General features: G+C 40.2%; 1 protein-coding gene across 5 annotated transcripts in view; it reads right to left on the bottom strand.

The window, feature by feature from the left end:
- SULF1 (sulfatase 1) overlaps window positions 1-22243 on the bottom strand; it is a 174280-nt gene that overhangs the window by 118471 nt on the left and 33566 nt on the right. The window lies entirely within an intron of this gene.

The raw sequence follows: 22243 nt of genomic DNA, 5'->3' as shown, positions 1-22243 counted from the left end.
TTTCAAAGCCCAATACTAAATTGACCAATCTATTGAGAATTTGGTCTGACTTTTTCCACGGTGTTTTTCTGTACGATGGGAAAAATCAGAATCCACTTCTATTTGTGAGATCTTTGATTCCCATGCTTATTTGTGTCGTGGTGAATTATAAACTCCAGCCAATCACATCTGTCCTATCTTACAGGGATTGTTGAGCTGGGGATTTAGTGTGGTTCAGAATATTAGCATATTTATGCACTCAGCCATTCTATTTGAATTCAGTGCAGCGAGGGGGTGCAGAGCAGACTTGAACAGCAGGTGGTTTCATCAAAATCTCCCTGAAACTCTAAACTCCTCATTTTTAAGGTTAGGAGGCAATGTGCCAAGGGTCATGTGGGGGCAAAGGGCAAGAAGACTGAAAAGGATTAGAGGAAGATAAAGACCAAGCAGTTGGACATAAAAGAGTTCCTGGAAAGCAGAAAACTGGCTCGGTATACCACATTTTTATTACTTAGCTTTACTCATTTACATTATTTCGCTATAATAAGCAAAACGAGCCTCGCTTTAATTTACCGCATTATACTAGAAGGGGGAGGGTGTTTAATCAAACTATTTAGAAATTCCCTTTTTCTCATTTCCCTCATCCTCATCTCTCTCTGCCCACCCCAGAGAAACACACACAGGTTCTGCTACTCAAGCAACATTTTTCATCCTGCGTTTTCCCCGCAATTTTAAAGGGAAAGGAAACGCAGATGTGTGGACGTGCTATGTGGGTGGGAACCAACAGAATGAGAATCTCATTCATTTTTAAACCTTCACATCTGTGTGGACAATGGTTGTTTGTTTCTCATTTAATCTATCTATCTATCCTTCTGACTATTCTCTACTTACTTAGGAACGTGTGGAGAAATACATCCTTTCAAGACACCTGCAATCCAGTTTTTTGCGTAACTGTTATTTTCAGTATACCAAAAATCTGTGCTTACTGAGCCCCTAAGCTGCCCAGGAATCCCCCGCTGACACCAGCCATCCCGTCTTGGAGCATCTGGAATGAAGTCTTTCGTCCCCTCTGCTGAGCCCTTTGTCCTCTCTGACCTCTGGCTCTTTCCTCTTGCTCTACTGGTCATTCGCCTTGTCTTTTCACTTGCCCCCAATGACACGGCTATTGTAAGGTGTTTGTATTATTTTGGCTTCCACTACAAGGCCTTCTATGCAACAGTCTGCTAGCTAGAGGGTTTCCCCCCTCTTATTTTCTCTTTTCATCTTTTCTGGGCATTGACAATGTACAAATTGAGAATATGGTCACAAACTGTTAGAAATGAGGCTCTGAATACAAGTTACTTCTGCCTTCGCAGGGTCTGTCCTAAAGGGTGCTCATAATCGGGATGCCTGGGTGGCTCGGTGGGTTAAGTGACTGCCTTTGGCTCAGGTCATGATCCCAGGCTCCTGGGATCAAGTTAGGTCCTGGGATCAAGACCTGCATCGGGCTCCTTGCTCGGCGGGGAGCCTGCTTTTGTCTCTCCCTCTGCCTGCCACTCTGCGGGTCTGTGCTCTGTCTATCAAAATAAATAAATAAAATCTTTAAAAAGAAAAAAGAGTGCTCATAATCTCTGTCTGCCTGTGATGTTAGGCTCGGGAGGCAGAAGGTTGTCAGCAAACTGGAGGGGAATTCTCCAGAATGTCAACAAATTACCAGCTCAAGCCAGACGAGAATCATGCACACTGACATTTTATTATTTTTATTGCTGAAGTGTCTAAATTACTTTTGGATTAGTTCTAGCTTTCAGATGCAAGAAAGCATTACTAGTATCATTATCATTATAGCTCTCTTTCTCATGAAGCAAATTCTCTAATTTGAGTGGAACTAAAGTAGCCTCTCACTATAAACTTCAGCAAATGAGTATTTTGAAGTATTTTGAAACAAAAGTGCTTTTTAATTTTTTAAAGAAGATTTTATTTATTTAGATAGAGAAAGAGAGAGTGTGGGCGTGTGTGAGCAGGGGGTAGAGGGAGAGAGAGAATCTCCAGCAGACTCCCCGCCGAGCTTGGGGCCCAACGTGGGGCTTGATCTCACAACCCTGAGATCACAGCCTGAGCTAAAATCAAGAGTTGGATGCTTTACAGACTGAGCCACCCAGGTGCCCCTGAAATAGCATTTAAAAAAAAATTGGCTAATAATAAAAATCAATCATTTTAACAGAACTAATAAAATAAAACTTAAAAAAGATAGGTTGATCTTGGGGAATAAAAGTCAAGAAACTTAAATTCTCCTTTGCACTGAAGAATAGCCTTTGAAGAATAGCCTTTGAAGGTTTATGTTGAGAGTATCCGGGAGAGCTCTCTGGGTATTTTTTAAAAATTTTTTATTTTTTTCAGTGTTTCTCTGCTTGGATATTAATTGCACTTCTAATATGGCCCCACAAGGAAAGGGATTTTGTTGCATTCAAAGCCCTGGCTGAAGAGAAGATTGCAGGGAAGTACTTTCTGCCACCGTCCTAAGCATTCTTAAGCTGGCAAGAGTGGACAGAAGTCTGTCATTTGGTCATACAGCAATTTGTACTTACAAACTTTACAGTTCTGGGGAGGTTCTAGTGAATTTACATTGTTAACTTCTGACCACTTTTTTTCTGAAATACATTCTAGTGAACAGTAGAGTGTGAATTATCACTGAAGAGCTTGAAGAAATACATTCTGTGTCCTGGGGCATCTGGAATGATGTCTTCTGTCCTCTCTGCTGAGCACTGGGTCCTTTCCGACCTCTACCTCAGACTGGACTCAGTGCTAAAGACTGTTGCTACCCCTATAAAGACAGTTTCTAGCAATTGTGCTGACAGAAAGCTTCAGTGATGTTACTTCAGCTCACACGTGTGGTCATTTTAGAATGTAAGTGTTCTGGTAATTGAGTTTAAATAAATTTTTCAAAGATTTTATTTATTTATTTATTTATTTGACAGAGAGACAGCCAGAGAGGGAACACAAGCAGGGGGAGCGAAAGAAGGAGAAGCAGGCTTCCTGCTGAGCAGGGACCCTGATGCAGGGCTCACCCTAGGACCCTGGGATCATGACCTAAGCTGAAGGCAGATGCTTAACGACTGAGCCACCCAGGTGCCCCTAAATAATTTTTTTAAGTTAAAAAGATAGATAAGAAGAAAAGAAAAGAATATAAGCTCTCTGAGAGCAGAGTGTGTGGGTCACATCCCACATTAGAGTCTCAGTCCCGAGACTAACAGATATCCTGCACATGCAAAGCATGCGCTGACATCTGTTGAAAGGATGCCTGAGCTTTGCCCTTTCAGATAAAGTCCACAAAATCCACTTCACAAAGTATCGGCTGCCTGGAAAGCTTATAGTAATTTATAACATTATTATCATCTATGATGAAGTATAAACAAGATCCTAATTTATCAAAAGCCCTTTGACTTAATGGTCTTTTCCCATTGGACTATTTCATTCTCCCTACCCAATTTCCTAAAAAAGGAACAAGGAAAGTTTTTTTCTGGATTCCTGAGTTTTCAAACAAGTCACCAGGTGTCATCCTTGTCACTGCTCACCAAGGCAAAAGACATGACTCACAAACATGAAAGGGAGAATTACACCAGGGAAATTTTACCTGGCCATCCTCAATTTCATTCCAAGAAAAATAGGATTCCTTTCGACGACCAAACTGAATTTACAACAGGATTAACAGTCAAGTAACTTAGTCCCATCGAGCACTTTCTGAGTATCTGTGGGCTCACACTGTACAGAATCTGACCAAGGTGCTGGTCCTGACTTCCAGGAATTTTTCTTTTCCCCAATTGTTCTTATGAGATCAAGGACGGAATATGACTTAACTATGAAAGTATTAAAATCTGATCATATCCTCTGAGCCGTCACCAGGACAAATACTATGAATTACTTTTGCAGGCATAAAGCCTATATAGGTATCATTAAGATACATTCACATCTGAATGATCTTTTGTCTCAGTAAGGAGAAGATGCAAAGCCATAAAAAGGGGGTAATAGAGCCACCATTCTACATATAAAGCACTATCCACCATCCTTCCGATATTCTGGCTCTTTTCCCCAGAGAAGATACTTGGTTTATCATTGCCATAAAGCAAGCCTAGTCCATCTATGCTTAAATTGGATTCTTTCTTCTGGGTTGTTGTTGACACCTCTAAAGACTTTCTTGAATTTATTTCACTGTAAAATAAGAAGCAGCAAGTTGTTGTGCATCTGATAGTTTCTGGTAGGGATATGGGGGAAAAATCTCATTTTGGCAAAATGTTACTTTAATGAGATGTAATAATTTATCCAAGTTTGTATATAAATATGTTATCCTTGAGTACTATAGTTCTAGAAAGTTGAATATAAATTTGGGTAGATCCACTGATCCAGTGTTACGCTCAACTCTTTCTTAAAGCCCTCCACCCTGTCTTCTTGCCTGCCCGCCTTCTTTCTTTCTCTTCTTTCCTTCCTCCCATTCTCTTTCCCTCCATCTTTTTCTCCTTCTACTTTCCTCCTTAAATCCATATGCTTTCTTATTTCTCATCTTATTAAAAAAATTAGTCATGTTATTAGATTACATAGCCTACTACTTCCATAGTTATCAACTGACCCCAGAACATTCCTCCGCATTTCAAAGTGATTTTAGTTTTTTCTTCATTCTTAATCTCTCCATTATCTCCATTATTCTTGGAGATTTCCAGGTTCACAGATGTGAGCTTCCCAGCACCATTGCCTATTCCTTTCTGGTCACCTCTCTTTCACTCTAGTTACTTCCAAGGCCAGCTCATCAATCCGTACCCCTGAACAGTACTGGAAATTGCCTCTTGTCCTGTCATCTCCATTTCCTGCCTCTTGCCCTCTGCCATTACTCAGTCCTCCTGTTGGCCAATCCCAGCAAGTCCTTGACATGGCAGAGCTCTTCCGTGCTTTGATCCTGCTGCTCTTGCCTGCCCTCAATCCCCTCCTTATCAGTTAAAGTCATTGTAATTAGTCCTTTGGTATATGCTGGAGCCCCCACCTCCCCCGTCTGTCCACCACCCTTGCCTAGGACACCACAGCCCTAGTTAAATCCAACTCCCTGCCTATTCCACTGCCCCGTGCCTAGAGAAAGACATGTCACCCCGCAGGGACTCATGTTTTACCCCTGCCATGGACCTCAAGGAGGCCCCAAATGCTGCCGGGCAGCCACACTTGATTTCCTCAGTCCAGCTACTCTTCCATTCCCTGAGATGTCTGTTTCTCATCCTTTCCTCCCTGCTCACACCCTCAGCACTTCTTATTCACCCTCGTTCTGAGCCAATGACCTCGGTTCATCCTTCACTGAAGACACAAGAGCAATTGGAAGAGATCTTCCACAGGGTTCCCCCATCAACCTCTGTCTGCTCACCCACCAGCATCTGCTCCCCTATGTTCTGCCTTCTCATCTACTTGAGCCGATGAATTTGCCACATTCTTTCAGTATAGAGCCAATTCTTCCACCTCTGTACTAGGTTCTATTTCTTCTCACCTATTCAAAAAATCAGAGCTCCAGCAATGCTCCCCTGTCTTGCTCAGATCATTTTTCCTCCTGCAGTTACATCATTCCCACCAGGGTGTAAACATGCTGTCATTTCTTCCATCTTGTAAAAAACATTCATGACCTTACTTCTCTCACCAGCTACCACCCCTTTTCTCTGCTCCCCTGGCAACAGGCTCCTTGGAAGAGTTGCTATATTGCTATCTGAGTCTCTCTCCTTCATTCTCTCTTCGATCTGCTTTCCTTCCCCCTATTTCACCAAAGTTGCTCTTATGCACAAAACCAGTAACTTCTAAGGAGATAAATTCAATGGTCTGTTCTCAATCCTTATCACACTGGACCTTCCAGGTGTAGTTGTTCATTCTTTCCTTCCTGAAACACTGTTTTCATTTAGCTTCCAGGGGACCAGGATCTCCACCCCCTCAGATTCCACCTACTTTGCTGGGTTCCTTCTCAGTGTCTTGTGTTGACTTTGCCTCTTCTCTTTGACCTCTTAATATCGAAGTGACCAAGAGGCTAGTCTTCACTTCTTTTCTCTGTGTATACTCACATCCTTGTTGATATCATACTTATGACTTCAAATGCAAATCTCTACACAGTCTGCAAATAAATCCAACTGCCAATGCAATGATAACTCCTCTCCTTGGAGGTCTAAAAGACATCTCAAACTTGCTTCCCAAAAGTGAACTCTTGATCTTCCTTCCTAGAATACTTCCTACTGCAACCTTTCCAAGCTCAACTGATGGTGACTCTATCCTTCCAGTTGCTTGGGCCAAAACATTCAAAGCATCTTTGGTTCTTTTCTCCCTCAGCCCCCATACACTTACAATCAGTGAGGCAATACCATTGGCTCTATCTTCCAAATTAGCATCTGATCACTTTTTGCTACTTCCACTGTTTTTGCCATGCGTATGTCTTTCCGCGGCCTTGTAATAACGCTTCTTTTCTTACCTTGGCCTATCTACAGTCTGCTCTCCACGATACCATAGAGAGAGCCTTTGCCAATATAAATCAGAATTTCCTCCTTTGTACGAAACCCTGTGATGGCTTCCTTTTCATCTGGAGAAATAGACAAAGTCCTTCTTATGGCCTACAGGTCATGTGCTCGCCTACTGTTACTTGTTTGACTTAATTTTCTAACACTGTTGTGTTTGCTCACTTCATATTTGTCAAAATGGTGTCACTATGGTTCCTCTAATATGTAGGTATCTTGGGGCTTCTGCTCTAAAAGTTCTCTCTTTCTGGAAAGCTCTTCCTCAAGAGACCTGGGTCACTCTTTCCTCACTGCTTTCAAGTCTTTGTTCAAATCTTACCATCTCTGTGATTTCCTTGAGAAACCTCTTCAACACGGCAACCCACCCCATTTTCTAATTCTGCTTTACTTTGTCTTATTCATAGAACATATCATTTTCGAATGTACTATATATATTTGACTCATATGGTATATTTAGTTTTATTTTCTGTCTTCTGCTACTAGAATGTAAGAACCACAAAAGTCAGGATCTGTAAATATTTTATGCACAAATACATCTTGAATACCTAGAACAGGGCTTGGTCATCATGTTGACAGGTGCTCAATGAGGATTTGTTGAATTAATGAAAGCAGAAGATAAAGGATGGAACAAAGAAAAGGTGAATTAACCTGGTGTCTCTGAGCTATGTACTTGGAAACCTTTTTGTTAAACTTCAAAAGAAATTTTCCCAAAATGTTATTCCTGACACTAGAGCCTCTATTACTAGGTCTGTTTGGTTTCTCAATTAGGAGGAGTTCCAAGTCGCTGAGAAATTCTCCCCCACATTATACTAAAACAAGGTGCTGCTGCACCTCAGCCACTAGTTAACTATTACGCACCCTCTGGGGACATTACATATAAGCTTTTTAAAAGACGGAACTCGGTAAGTGGCCTCATTTTAGGGTCTGATATAAAATCACAATTCAGGGCAGGTTCATCTAAAGCTTGGCCAAAATTTATGTAAACAGGGCTCACATGAAAGAGAACCCAAGCTGATATATCTTTTCAAATGGAAACTATGCAAAATTCAGTCGCTTCATGTGGTTTCAACCCCAAACCAGGTGGAACCTGAGGCTTTGGCCGAGGTTTACTTTAAATTCTTGACTGGGAAATAGAAACAGAGGGAGTAAGCATTGGAGAAAAACAAAGTGAAATAAAACCTGTAGTTTTGAATAGTTCTGGAACCACAAACTCAAATCATTGCTCTCAAAGGTCATCTCAGTCAGGCTTTAAACAAGTACAATCATGATTTTGAAATTATAAAAATTTTTTGTTGTTGTTTTGTTAACCTATATTAGAATTTTAGGGGTCCTTCACACTCATGTGGAGATCGAATTATTCTTTCTGTCTGGTAGGGTGTGTCATCAAAGAGCAAAGATGAAGAGGTGACTTGCCAAAGGTACCTGGGAGAATGAGCCAAAGGAGCTGACATCTCATTCACAGCTCAGTCTCTTAACTTAAAGAACTGCTGCCTCCCATTGAAGGAAACCAGAAATAGAGTCAAAAGAAACAAAAGGAAACTTTAAGAACCCTGTGGATCAAATGAGAGTGAGTATTAAAAGACCATGCTTTTAATAATGACAGTATTGTGTGAACCCCAATTTGACCTATGGAGAAGGAATAATTTATCAGGCGTGTGGTTTGAGTGTGTGTGTGTGTGTCTGAGCACGTGTGTGTAGGACAAGAAAATATCTGAATTTTAGGAACCCTTTAAACAATTAGGTAGAGATATTCTAATTATAGGAAATGTACCCATATCCAGAGACTTTTAAGTATCAGAGATTTTGAAGGTATTTCCATAAGTCTTACAGTCCTCCAAATATAGATGTTTCTTCTATGAAATTTGTACAGATACTGTATTAAGATTGCAGAGAGAAACCTTTAACATGAAAATGCAGGACTCCTTTCCCACTCAATTTGTGTAGTTTACAAAAGTTTGACTGTCATTCTCAGTTTAAAAGTCGACTTTTTGATCATAGAAAGCTAGGTAGACTTTTGAAAGACCAACTCAATGCATTTTGTTATTTAAATAAAAAGCCATCACAGTCCCTCAAAAGATGAAGGTTAATGAAACTACAGTCTGGACATCTATAATCCTGGCATATGCTTATAGGTAGAAATCCCTGAAGGTAAATATTTTATTTGCCAACTTCATAGACTGTTAAAAATGTTAAAAACAGCCACTATTACTTTTGATTCTACTATAATTTGTCCTTACTGTTCTGTAGATACTTGAAAACATGTGATCTCTGTTTCTGGACACTGGCATGTTACAGCTATTAGGAATGTTAAGTAAGCTTAACATAGAATTTGTCTACCCTAGCATTGATCTCTAGCTAATGTGAATTCAGCTGTTGAATAAATTTTTCTCTATTGCTTAAAAAGGCACATATTAAAAAAGTGGTTAGATATTTACATCAATGTCTCAACTGAATACAGATACCTTAAATATTGTGGATCAGTGTAACAATCGTCGTCATTCATTCTTTCATTCAACAATATTTATTATGCCTGCTATGTGCTAAACTCTATGTTAGGCATTAGGAATACAGAGATGAATGAGATCTTGTCACTGCCTTGAAAGGTCTTAGTGATTAGTGGAGAGAAAAGAAAAAGAAACAAGGTTTGACTACAAATGTGGTGGGTCTCCTATTTCTCATCAAGATGGAGTAACTGGTATTAGACTAGTCCTCTTGCTATAAATAGTTGGAAAACTGGACAGTGTATATGGAGCAACTACCTCAGACGCTGGACAATAAGCTGTGATCCCTGAGAGAGGGAACGTAAGGGAGGTATGTCACACTAGACACTTTCTGGAAGTGGCACCAAGAGGGATACCCAAGCAGAGCTGACGAGAGAGTGCAATTTGGGGAGGGAAGTGGAATTTGTGGGATAGAATAGGAGAGGAGGGAGGAGCAAAGAGCAACAGCTCTAGAAATCTGTATGGGTTCTCTTGAGTGGTTGATTGAGTACTAAGCTACGGATGTGTGGGGTGAGAATCCACAAAGTTGGGCAAAGGAGAACCACCAGGTAAAATAATTACTGGGGAGCTGTAAGATTAACAACTTATACTACATATGGATGGAATACTTAAATTCAGACCAGCCATGGTGGGAAGAACTCACTGAACACACATGGGGCACCCAGAAGAGACCTGAGAAAGCTCAAGACCTAAGAGTAGGGCTCACTAGCCCTAGAGTGTAGATCACCCTAGATCTGACCTAAAGCAACTTACAAACAAACTTTAAAGGATTCCTGGCTGATCCTCAACTAAGTTAATTGTCTTGCCTGAACAAAATCCAGTGGTCTTTAAAAGAAGACACCCAAATCGGGCATTAAACAACGTAATATTCACAATATCCAGCGGCTAGTCAATTATTACTGGGTATGTGAAAAACCAGAAAACATGATTCCTAACAGGGAGAAGCACTGGTTGTAGAAAGAAAGAGAAAAGAAATCACAAGAAAAAAAATAGATTGGTGATGGATGTTAACTGGACTTACTATGGTGATCATTTTAAAACATATACAAATATACGATCATTATATTATACACCCAAAACTAATATAATTTTATGTTAATTATACTTTAATGAAAAAGAGAGACAGAGACTCAGAAATGACAGAGATGAATGAATGAGCAGATGAGGAATTTAAACAGCTATTCCAAGTATGCTCCAGGATTTGAAGGAAAACGTGAACATAATGACGAGCTACATGGAAACTATTAAAAAGAACCCACTGGAATTTCTAGAGCTGAAAAGTACAATATCTGAAAGGAAAGGCTTTTCAAAAGTGAATGTACTCCCTGGGGCCTGTGGAACGATTTTAATATCAAGTAGTCTAACATGCATGTAATTGGAGTCCTAGGAGGGAGCGTGGTAATGGGAAAATATGTGAAGAAATAATGACTGAAAAAAAATTCCAAAAGTGCTTAAAAAATGTAAGCCCTCAGATTCCAAAAAGCTCAACCAACTGCAAGCACCAATGAATACAATACGATGACTGCTATACCAGAACACACACAAATGTAAGCCTATGACAAATTGAAATAAAGTACGTCACTTTCCTTGATCAGTGTGTGCATTAATTTCTCCTTTCTGCACATCCACTTGGAGCCATCGTCAACACCCTCCCACTCCCAGCTTCCTGTCTTACCGAGGGAGTGTCGAGAATTTGGCTTGGAAAGCAAGTAGGGTTTTACCATGGAGGCACATAATATTCACAATATCCAGTGGCCAGTCAATTATTACTGGATATGTGGAAAAAAAAAACAAAAAACAAAAAAACAAAAAACAAAAAAACAGAAAACGTGACTCCTAACAGGGAGAAATACTGGTCATAGAAAGAAAAGAAAAAAAAAAAATCACAAGATGACCGGGATCTGTGGTGAGGAGTAGAAGGAGGCAGAAGCCGATGATGACAATTCAGAACGAGGAAACAGAAACTCTTTTTTATTCCTTCCTTGTTGTCCACTGGTTTCTTATACACGAGACACGTTTTCTCTTACTTTTCATTCATGTTTTACAATTAAGTTACCCCATACTTACTATTTAAGGCCCTTGGGTCCAATGAAATTTATGTTCATTTTGCCCCATCTCTCCCCTGCCTTTTTAGTGCCTTGGGGTAAACCCCCACTTCCTTTCCCAACCGAAATTCTTTTCATCTCTCCTAAAACCCCTACTTTCTGTTTCCGCAATTTATTTCTTATTGGAATTTCAGAGCTGACTAGATCATCAGCATTGGCTTAGGACGAAGGAGGAACCCCAAGTTTTCTTACAAGGGCTGGGGAAGTAGGTGAGGGGTGAGAAGCATAGACGAGAAGATTGGTTTTTGGCTTTACAGACTGTCACATCAAGTGCCTTGTTTCCCACCAAAATGTTATATTTTTTTAAAAGATTTTATTTATTTGACAGAGAGAGGGAGAGAGAAAGTAGGGGGAGCAGCAGGTAGAGGAAGAAGCAGGCTCCTCACTGAGCAGAGAGCCCAACGTGGTGCTCCATCCCAGGACCCTGGGATCATGACCTGAGCGGAAGGCAGATGCTTAACCTACTGAGCTACCCAGGTGCCCCTCCCACCAAAACTTTAAACGTCAAGCTTAGATTTCTAAGCAGGCCCACTAAGTGTATCTGACCCTTAATGGACCTGTAAAAATATAATAACATCAATAATATTATTACTAGATAATATAGATTGAACCACTGGTAGACTAGTTTATAAATGATCTTTTTTAACATTATCCATTTGTAACTAGGAATCTGCCCATATTTATAAATATCTATTTCAAGAAAAACGTTTCATCTCAGTTGTTGAGAAAATCTTGAGTCAGTTTGAGTAAGGGAAAATAAAATGAAAATCACTTATGTTTTCATTCGTTATTCTCATTGCATCTTTTTTCTGACCAAACTCAGGTGAGAACTATAATCCTCATCTGAGGAGTGATGCGATTCTTGGCAGGACATAGTAGGCATAACTGGTAGCATCTGGTTGTGCGATCTTCGAGCTGGAAGTGAATGAACTTATATTATAGATAAGACAATGGAGGGCCAGAAGGGTTAAGTAACTTGCCCAAGATCACACAGCCACTTAAATATACAGCTGGGACAAAGCTCAGTTCCTGTAACTTTCCCTTATACCACCACCCTCTTATTATCTTTATAGACAACAGCAAAAATATAGTCTCGACCCCCTTCCTAGAAAACTTACTAGGGGCATGCGTTCCCACTCATCTTTCAGATGTTAGCGTCTGTTGGAATCCTTTCGGTCTCTTTTTGTGCCTCTGGCTGACATACTGAAAGTCGGCCAGGAAGCCCTGCCCACACCAAGCACATGGGTAGGCTGTCCTCTGGTCCAGCCACTGGGGATGGCAGAATGCCCTGAGGTGTGGTGGCTCTGCTTTTTGTCTCATGCGTCTCACAAGGGCTTTGTTCGTACCGAATCACCTCACCTTAAGGCCCTCGGGTCCAAGTCCCCCAGCCACCAAGGGGGCTTTCCTGCTGCCTCCGTCCTGCTATTTCTTGGTCCTGAATGGTCACACCACAAGGCTTGCTGTTGTCTCTGCAGCTCCCGTGTCCAGAGCATTATGGTCTTGCAGAGCGATCTCTTGTAACAAGCTACTTTTAAGAGACATTGATATCTAACGAAGAGCTTTGGAGATCATTCATTCCTTATTCCATAGGATCCTTGTCTTTTCTAACAGCTCTGTAGGCACTGGGTATCTCTCAGCCAACTCTACAAGCCAGATGCCAGGCCATGGGCTCCTCCTACCAAGGAGGACCTAATTCTAGGTCTTTTTGTGCAATAGCGCTTTTAAACATTCAAATACTTAGGCAGAGAGAAGAAAGATTACGTGAGTTTTAAAATTTGTCACTGGGGAGTGCCTGGGTGGCTCTGTCGGTCAGGTCATGATCCCGGAGTCCCAGGATAGAGCCCTGAGTTGGGACCTGAGATGGAGCCCTGCTTCGGGTTGAGCCCTGCTTCGGAATTTCATGCTCAGCGGGGAGCCTGCTTCTCCCCCTGCCTGTCCCCCTGCTCCTGCTCTCTTTCTCAAATAAACAAAGGAGATCTTTAAAAATAAAATAAGATAAAATAAAATAAAATAAAATGTGCCACTAAGGACCTCTGAAGCATGGATGTCTCTTTCTGTCAGTTCGCAAAGTTCAATATTTTTATTTTTATTTTATTTTATCTTATTTATTTTTCAAAGTTCAATATTTTTAAACCAGAAGTTGCAACTTTGTTTTTTAAATTAAAAACAAGCATTTTTTGTGCACTTAACTACTCGCAAAGTACTGTGCCAAACGTAGTAAGAAATGAAAGGACGATACTCATCTCAAAAAGCACACGGCCTAACGTGAAGCACAGGAATGTAAATGACAGTGTGGTACAAACAAGACTTAAATAAATGTGAACCATAATTAAAGTATAAAGACCACGGGGGTTGCAAAAGAAGAAATAATCAAATTCCGGCTGTGAGGAAATCAAGGACTATTGTAATGGATTATGGCATTTAGCTTTTGCTGAAAAGTGGTAAAGGAATATTCTGGCTCTAGGACTTTCCAGAGCTCTACCCAGGAAGGGTGTGTAAGGGAGCACGAGCAGTCTGGCTAGGCGTGTCGGGGACATAGGGATCTTCGCAGGGACAGGCTGGGAAGTTAGGTAGGGCCACAGCATGAGAGGGAAGGAAGAGGAGAAGGAAAGTTCTGTGCTAAGACAAGTTGAGGAGAGAGATGAATGTTCCTGGATGCATGCTATCGGCTCGCCTCTGCTTTGCACACGCCTTCTCTCTGAACCCCTCACAGCAATATTATGAGGTAAATGCTCTTACCTATATTTTACCAAAAGGCCATGCACCTTGCCCGATTCCACAGCTAGTAAATGGTGGAAAATCTTTACTCTCTTTTCACTGTATCATCTATCATACCGGCGGTCCTTGGATGGCCTGAAAGGTTTGCGTTTGATTCTTCACAGCGTGGAATGGCCATGGCTCTGTTGATCAGTAAATACCGTACCATGACGAGGGTTCTGAGGGGGATGATGGAGCGAACAACACTCACTTTTTCTATAGTTTTTCTGGTGCAGTAGGGACGTGCCAGCTCCGGGCACAACTACATACCTAACCATAAAGAAAAGGAGTGGAAAATCAAACCCCAAGTTTCTATTTTAAGATCCTGTGGCAACACTGGATGCGTCGAGTTTTGAATTTTATATATGAAATGTCATTTTCAGAAGTATTAAATATAGGCAGAATTAGTGCACTCTACTGGGTGAAAAATTGCCAAAATACTTAGGAGCGCTCTCTTCAAGAGACCTCTTTTATCATTCTCTGAGGACATAGACATTTTTTCCTCTCCTTTCAACAAGGGCATCCTAATAATGGTACAATTAGAAAAACAGGTGCCTCACAGCTGTCAGCCTGGAGCTCTGAAATGATTTCATTTAAACTGAAGAGTTGTAAAACTCTTTAAAACATTTAAACATCTTTAAACATTTAAAACATTTAAACATTAAACATTTAAACATCTCAGGTTAAGACATTTAAACTGAGAGTTGTAAAATCAAAAAAACAAAAAGCAAACAACAACAACAATAAAAACCCAAACAAACTCCATCAAGTGTATGTTATTTATCACCAAAGGATTAAAAAAAACTTTCCCTGAGACAAACCCATTTTACACTTCTGTGGGTCTCAGAATATAGACTACCGAATAAATATCCAGCTCTTTGGGGTCAGATAGAATCTGGATCTGCTGAATCACCCGGGTCTCTACAAGGAGGATCTTTGTCTTTTAGTGACCATCAGATTTTATTGGTTAGGATCTGCTAAATCACAGCTGGATGAGGGAAAAAACTGAACCCAGGTCTCAGCAGATCTGAAGAGAAATTGGGAAGTTAAAAGCTGATTTTATCACTATATTGATAATATACTTCCAAAGTACTACAATATCACGTTATTTGAGTTTCCACAACTGTTGGAAGTGCACAGATGTACATCACAAGTGTGTACACAGAAGGTGTTATGATTGCTATTATTTGTGAGGCCCTTGCCCTACTCCTGTCTGACACCAGTTCCCACAAGGCCAGTGCTGGGGCTGGTGACTGCTCTCTCTGTAGTGTAAGTGTGTGTGTGTATGTAAGTGTGTGGAATTACGGGCAAATGAATGTCATGGAAACTTATTGTCTACCCGGTCCTTTTCTAGATTTTTAGCATTGCCACAAATAATAATAATTCTTAACATGCATAAAGCACTATATTAAGTGCTAGGCATTGTCCTGAGCCCTTTATACATAAGGAAACATCTAATCCTCTGAACAGCAAGACAAAGTATTATTACTGACCCCCATATTTCAGATGAGGACATTAAGACACAAAGAAATGAAGTTACACGGTTAACCAAGATATGACAAATCATTCAAACCCAGGCAGTCTGTCTCCCAAATCTGTGCTCCTAACCAGTATGGTCTACTTCTTCCATGTATCACTATAAATTAGAAACTGAGAGGGAAAGGATCACCTTGACTGGTGATAACTCTTGAATTCCCCAAGGCTCTCCAAGGTAGGAAAGGCTCTTTTTACATTCCTTCAACACACAACTGTGTATGTTTTCAGACATCCATGAAGGCCAATATCTCAGCCTAGTTATTCGGGTATATGCACGTTCTTACTGCCTACATGAGTCCGAGAGGGGAAAAAAAAAAAAAAAAACGTTTTGATAGAATCATCATCTGTTGTGTTTAGTAGTTGGTTGTCACTGGAACAATGCCTCATACACATATACCCAAGTCCTGCCATACAAACTCCATCTTAATATTTCTACAACCAGAGAGAAAGTTCTTCACACTAAGATGGACTTCCAAATGTGAAACGTAAATTACATTCCTGTCCCTGCACTCAGAAGGGACATTTCAGTACGTGCAGAATACTAAGTTGATATTGTATCAGCCATTTAAAAGAAATTCCTGGGGTGCCTGGGTGGCTCAGTCAGCTAAACGTCTGTCTTCGGCTTATGTCATGATCCCATGGTCCTGGGGTCGAGTCCCCTGTCAGGCTCCCTGCTCACTGCTTCTCCCTCTCCCTCGGCCTGCCAGTTCCCTGCTTGTGTTCTCTCTCTGTGTGTGTCAAATAAACAAATAAAATCTTAAAAAAATAATAAAAATAAAAGAAACTCCTGGTGGAAAAAGCAACCAGAAAATGAAGTATTTCCCTAAGAGAAAGGCAGTCTTGTGACAGAGAGCAGAGGGATGTCACTTTTTGTCTCTGGCCTCTCTTTGAGGGGATGCAGATGATGGCAATTTCTAGATCCACTTTAGTCCTTGACAGGAGCCAATCAGCAAGATATGAAAAGCACTAGCACCCATCCCCGGGAAGTTAATCTTACACATCTTTTTCCCCCTGATCATAAAGATTATCTGGAGTCAATCCTTAGTTGAATTCCAACAACTACAAGTGTATGTAATACAAGCTGTTTTTTTCCCACTCCTATTTTTAATGCCTCCGCCAGTAAAGATATTTCATTCAGAAGCTTTTCTGAAAAATGCACTGAATGCATAGTTAGAATCCAAGTGATTCTATAGCCTTCCTTCTTCGCAGAGCATTTTTGAATTATTGCCAACCATCAAAAATACACATTGGGATTAGTTTACTGGCAGAGACATAGAACTAAAAGAATAATGAGAGAGAAGAAAGGTGCTGGGAATAGAACAGTATAATGGGAATTGATGATTGCCGTGCCATACCTTAGCCTTTTAATATTACAGCAGGAGCACGGGATTGGCTTGAAGGGCTCCATACGTCTGTGGCTCCCCCTAGATATACTTTCCCAGTCTTTATCTTACATTTACAACAGCCTAGTGACAGAAGTGGGACAAGTATATTCTCATTTTGTAGAAAGTTACACAGTCAACAAGATGCCTAAAGTTGGCACCAACTCTTAGCGCAATGTTCTTTGAACAGCAGAATTTTGTGACTAGCAATATTCTGGCAAACTTATCATCATCAGAGATACTCAGTATATCAATATCCCTTACAGCACGGGAAACTGAAAGCTCTGAATGGTTGCTAGTCCCTCCCCTGCGGCCACTGTGCTTTACTGAGCAGCATCATGTCTGGCTAATCTGGCTAGCCCTCCCATGAATATTTGTTTTAAAGATTTTAGTTATTTATTTGTCAGAGATAGGGAGAAAGAGAGAGAGAGTACAAGCAGAGGGAGCAGCAGGCAGAAGGAGAAGCAGGCTGAGCAAGGAACCTGATGCAGGACTCGATTCCAGAACCCTGGGATCATGATCTGAGCTGAAGGCAGATGCTTAACCAACTGAGCCACCCAAGCGTCTTGGCTCCTATGAATATTAGAGAATAGATTTAATCTGCTGGGACATTCTTACTTTATGTAATACATAAATACATTTCAACACAGTTTTTTGGTAAAACTATAAAACTAAGTAATTTTTAAATTAATTTTATGGTGAATCCCATTGTAAGAAGTCATGCTTGATTTACCTGCTTTGTTAAGAACGGATTTGCTTTAAGTAACACCTGCCTTTTACAGGCTATTATCAAATAGCTCTGGTTAATGGACTTAGATCTCTTTAAAGCCTGCTAGAAAATAAACGGAAAAGAAAATTAAACACTGTCTTGAGAACCTGAGGGTTTCTCATGATGCTGATCACTTGTTTGGAAATATTTTGGTTACTTTTTATTTTTAAATAATTATCCTCTCTCAAAGCTCCTATAGCCTCATCACCTTTCATTTAAAAATAAAGGCAGCAGAAACCACTGAAATTTGTGTTAGAATCTGTCCCCCAAAAGGATTCCTTCAAAACATGCCTCTTTGCCCTGTAATAGCCACAGTCCGTAGCAACTTTCAAGGACATTTCTCTCTCTCTCTCTCTCTCTCTCTATATATATATATATCCCCACGTCCCCTATACCTGTGATGACCACGCAAGATTCCCTAGTAATTTGAAAGTAAAATCAAAAAGCAAATACGAATTCTTACTGTAATCTAATTTTGCTTGTATACTTTTGTAAAGTCTACAAAAGAGACAAAGTCCCTGGAAATACACATGCACCTCAAGACCAGTGATTTACCAACATTGAACACTAAATTTTGTAAATTCTGTACCCTGCAGATAGGAATGTAAAAAGCCTACAGTGTTCTAGTTCTAGTATTATAAATACCTGCACAGCAAAGATGTCCTAAAAAAAAAAAAAAAAAAAAAAAAGCCTTGGTAGATGACTTATTTGTTTTAAGTCCTATAATACAATTACAACAGAATCTTGAAATCAGGATTTGACCCTATCGCCTAATTATTCCAGGGATGACTTCTTAAAAAATCTAACCTTCACTGGTAATTGTGATGCCCTCTTGTGAACTTGAAGCAGATGAATGAGGTTAAATTAGGACATCACTGAGAGAAGGAACCTAAATTTGAATATATCTGCCACCAGTGGCTCTAGGGATTCAACATTGACACAAATGAAATACTTCCTATGTAAGCAGAGTTAATCAGGCCTAAAAATGCCCTAACATAGAACAAGGCAGTATTTCTTTTCAGAAAATGCAATTTTATACTGAGAAATCTATTCCGCCTTAACTTTAAAATGCCATTCAAAATTATCCTATGAGAAAGGGCATCAATTTAAAACATCTGGTCTGAAACCAAGCTGTAGAGTTGCATTCTGCTTCTTAAAATTCACTGTTATAAGAATCCAGACTTTTTCTCTCCTAAACTGTGGCTAAGTGATCTTAAAACAAATGTTGTGTAACCCATGCGGGTCATTTCGGCACTGGATGGGATGATTCTACCTTTCTCATCCATCCTGAAGATGTCTTAATGTGAGCAGCACCCTTAGACACTTCCTAACAAGCATCGCCACAAAGTAATCTCTTATAACACTTATGGTTGCAGGCACAGAACAAGACCATTGTGTGTGACCTGATTTCATTTCAGTGACTGTCCCAGTAAAGAATGACATCATCCCATTCTTTTTTTTTTTTTGATCTCCACTTGTGACTGTCCTCATCTCCCCGCCCCCACCCTCATCATAATTAAACTGCTTCCCTCCCTCCCCCTCTGCACTCCTCATCCCCAGGGAGAAGCTATTTTCCTCTTAACTTCCTGCCTGAATGTATCATTATGGCAAGAGCAAAGGGTTTTCCTCTGGTTGGTTAATATCCCTGGACTTTGTTTCCTGGCCATATCAGACAAAGCTCTATTCTCTTGGCAGCCAAAGTGTACTGAGAGGACCATCTGCTGGGACAGGTCTCACTGAGTCAGATGGAAATAAGAAAAGCTAGCGAAAGGTGGCACAGGCTGATGGGTGCAGTGTTTCTCACCCTCTTGAAGTTGATGTTTTCTTTCAGCACAAATTTGTTGGCGTTGAGGAGCTATTGTCTAAACAGCTCCATTTAACGGCGAGTATGCCTGTGTGCACGTTGGTACCCACACGCACACTAGCTCTTGCTTTATCACTTAGATTCGCATGATGACTCACAGGGGAAAAGGGATTTCGTTTCCGAGGGATGAAAGGACGATGCAGGAGAAGACGTTAGCCCCACATCCGTGTAATAGAGAATGATGCCCCAATTCAAACTAATGAACTTAGGAAGACACTGCAGGAAATGTAGATCGTTTCGATACAATAGTGAAAAGAATCAGAATAAAATTGTATATTCTCCGAGTTTCTAATTACAGAAGATATTAAGTGGTACCTTATGAAACTGCTACTTTTGTAGGTCAAAAATACTCAAATAGTGGCAATTTTCTATGATTCCTCAGGGCATATATTCATATACAAAAAACTCTAGGGGCTGGAGTTATGTGTGTGTGTGCTTTGCCACACACACAAAAAAAAACATATTGGATTGCTGTTACATTGTTTTACAGCACATGCATTATTTTAACTGACACTAGGATGTGCAATGAGAAATGTTAAGGGCAAGAATGATCACAAGGGAAAAGAGTCGGCTTCTTACCACCCCCAAATTCAGCTCTTTATATTCCACAGCAAGTTTAAATGCTTGGTGGATACCAAGACAAAGATCATTTGAACAGTTTTTAGTGTCTAAATCTGGTGGTGGTCCCTTGAAAAGATGTAGTTTACTATTACAGTCCATGGACAATTAAAAAAAAAACCTCTTAAATTTAAATTAAGGTATTGAATATCACTTAAATTATTAAGGTAATATAAAAAATAATCAAGTGCCAGGGAGGCATAGCCAAGACATGCTTATGATAAAATTTTCCATCCTATGTAGGCATCAAGAGGGCTAGGAAAGGGCTTAATTTCCTTACAAACAACATAGCCGCTGTTCTAACTTATCCCATCTGTGTGCCCCAAACCTTGTCTGACAGTGCAGTTTTTGAGTCCAGAACATACAATAGTGGCCATTCAGATTTTGGCAGGTGTATTTCAAGCTGAAAACCAGGCTCCACAAAAAATAACAGTCTGTTCCCCAGGTGTGAACATTTTTGACAAGAACCCTCACGATCTCCCCCAAGCTGTGAAATTTAATTGTCCTTTTGTTGTCTTATTGTTTGTGCATACCATCTATCTTTCCTTGGACTGAGAGAGAATCTTCTGGCAATCAGACAGTCAGGAGATGCTTAGGCAGCTTCTGAGTTTTGTTTATAACATCTCCTGGTTCTATTTCTCATGTTATGTATTTTGGAAGTGATGCCAAGTTCAGTGAAATGGCAGGTAAGCAGTTTTTAAAGCTGGAAAAATATTAAATGAATGAGCTTTATATTCAGATGACAGGAGCAGAGACGCAATCAAAATTGCACAAGGCAGCATTTTGAAGCTCTAAGGCTCATTAAAATAGTCCTTATTTTATAAACCTGACTGTCTGAGCACACAGAGAAAGGATTCATTTCTCTCTACAAAATTTACCAGATGGGAGGGCTGTGGATCTGTGAACACAGATGTGGTGGTGAAAAGTGACTCAGCTGCCTATCTAATCCAGCTCAAATGATGGATGAGGAAGGGTGGAGAGTTTGAAGCTGGCACTTGGTGGGACTTTGAATCTCAATTTTCCAGTCCAAAGACAGAAAAAGCAGACTGGAGACATCTCTCAGAGGGGGCCTACAGATTTTTAAGAAGTAAGTGTTTTGTGTGTTACATGTGAGCAGGTGATTCTAACTTGAACCAATATCAAACACATTTCTGTCTTCACATAATAAGAATATGCTGAAAAATGAAAAGGATATAATGCTTAAAGTAAAATTATCCATTAAATTGAGAACTGACTCAAGAAGATGAAGAATTCTTAAGAAGTCATAATTCTACTGTTTATTGAGCTGTTTCTAAACAGATACCTTTTTTAGTTTCTGTTTTAGAATATTTTCTCTCCTGTTTGAAGTTCTGAAGGAAGGAGACCTAAACTTTCACTTATTTTCTCTTATTTTTGATTTATCTTGTGGATAACCAGCTTCTAATACATTCCTGGTGAGACTCCAGATCATTTGCACACAAAGCACTGAGAATTACAGAAAAAAATTGGCAACACTCACGATTTTCTGTCAAGGAACTAATCCCAGACTTCTGTCCACTTCCAAATATTTCCCCGCTAAACTTGCCCTTTGTGGTGTGGACACAAAATGCTCAATTCCATTAACTATTAGAAAGAGAAGCCGAATAAATCAATCCTCAAAAGACAAATCTGAAATTCAGGCCAGACCTGTTGAAGACTTCATATTTTTTTGTTTGTTTGTTTGTTTGTTTGTGTGAGGTTCGTAAACTTTTTGGTGATTAGAGGACTCTTTCCAAGACAGCCTGGGCCAACACAAGGCTTAGAATGAAAAGCAAGTGAAGGATAATGATTTTGAAGAGCTGCCATTTGAAACCAACTGGAATTCAATGGTTTCCATCGCATTCATTTGGTTGGGGTAGAAGGGAACAAATTCCAGTGTTGACCTTTGGGAAGAGACACATGGGGCAATAAACTCCCCTAAGTTTACAACTAAACTTAGGGGCGAATCAACACCCCTAAGAATGTTTTTGCAACTAAGGTCATATTGCTTAGGTGGGTCTCTGTAGCTCTTTCTGGTGCCACAACACCCTGGCACTAATATTTACTTAGCCAAGGCAAGAAACTGTGAAGGCAAAGCTATGAACAGGACTGGTAACATCTGTAGTTTTCGCCCGAGACTGTGGATAGGCTGGGTAGAGTTGGCTTGCCATTGTGGCTCTAATTCCCTTAAGCTTCCCAAACAGCTCATAACATGTTAATAAAGTCCTGATTCTT

Source organism: Mustela nigripes, chromosome 3, assembly GCF_022355385.1.
Source record: "Mustela nigripes isolate SB6536 chromosome 3, MUSNIG.SB6536, whole genome shotgun sequence".
Lineage (NCBI taxonomy): Eukaryota > Metazoa > Chordata > Mammalia > Carnivora > Mustelidae > Mustela > Mustela nigripes.
Note: the sequence above shows the minus strand (reverse complement) of the source record. Positions and strands in the feature narration are given on the sequence as shown.